This window comes from Glycine max, chromosome 3 (genome assembly GCF_000004515.6).
Source record: "Glycine max cultivar Williams 82 chromosome 3, Glycine_max_v4.0, whole genome shotgun sequence".
Lineage (NCBI taxonomy): Eukaryota > Viridiplantae > Streptophyta > Magnoliopsida > Fabales > Fabaceae > Glycine > Glycine max.
Genome location: NC_016090.4, coordinates 13,677,446 through 13,678,665, shown reverse-complemented (window position 1 = coordinate 13,678,665; position 1,220 = coordinate 13,677,446). Strand labels below are relative to the sequence as shown.

General features: G+C 44.8%; 1 non-coding gene across 1 annotated transcript; it reads right to left on the bottom strand.

The window, feature by feature from the left end:
• Positions 1-314: 314 nt before the first annotated feature.
• Positions 315-421, bottom strand: LOC113001276 (small nucleolar RNA R71). The gene has a single exon (XR_003266595.1). It is a non-coding gene; the product is annotated as a small nucleolar RNA R71 (small nucleolar RNA).
• Positions 422-1,220: the final 799 nt, after the last annotated feature.

Below are 1,220 nucleotides of genomic sequence, written 5' to 3'. Positions count from 1 at the left end.
AAAGCTTGTGCATCCAATACCCTGATGAGGATGTTCCATATGTTCTTAAAACTGGACTGATTCATTTGCTTCCAAAGTTTCATGGCCTTGCAGGTGAAGACCCGCACAAACATTTGAAGGAATTTCATATTGTCTGCTCCACCATGAAACCCCCAGATGTCCAAGAGGATCATATATTTCTGAAGGCTTTTCCTCATTCTTTAGAGGGAGTGGCAAAGGACTGGTTGTATTACCTTGCTCCACGGTCCATCACGAGCTGGGATGACCTTAAGAGAGTATTCTTAGAAAATTTTTTCCCTGCTTCCAATACCACAGCCATCAGGAAGGATATCTCAGGTATTAGACAACTCGGTGGAGAGAGCCTGTATGAGTACTGGGAGAGATTTAAAAAACTATGTGCTAGTTGCCCCCACCATCAGATTTTAGAGCAGCTTCTTCTCCAATATTTTTATGAAGGACTCAGTAATATGGAGAGAAGTATGATAGATGCTGCCAGTGGTGGAGCCCTTGGAGACATGACTCCTGCTGAAGCCAGAAATTTAATTGAGAAGATGGCTTCCAACTCCCAGCAGTTTAGCGCCAGAAATGATGCCATAGTCATTAGAGGAGTGCATGAGGTAGCTACAAACTTAGGTGCATCATCTGAGACTAAGAAGCTTGAAGGCAAACTAGATGCATTGGTTAACTTGGTAACCCAGCTGGCCTTGAATCAGAAATCTGTACCTGTCGCAAGGGTTTGTGGTTTGTGCTCCTCTGCTGACCACCATACAGACCTTTGCCCTTCCATGCAACAACCTGGAGCAATTGAGCAGCCCGAAGCTTATGCTGCAAACATTTACAATAGACCTCCTCAACCTCAGCAGCAAAATCAACCACAGCAGAAAAATTATGACCTCTCCAGCAATAGATACAACCCTGGATGAAGGAATCACCCTAATCTCAGATGGTTTAGCCCTCAACAGCAACAACAGCAGCCTGCTCCTTCCTTCCAAAATGTTGTTGGCCCAAGCAGACCATACATTCCTCCACCAATCCAACAACAATAGCCCCAGAAACAGCCAACAGTTGAGACCCCTCCACAACCTTCCCTCGAAGAACTTGTGAGGCAAATGATGATGCAGAACATGCAGTTTCAACAAGAGACCAGAGCCTCCATTCAGAGCTTAGCCAATTAGATGGGACAATTAGCTACACAATTGAATCAACAACAGTCCTAGAAT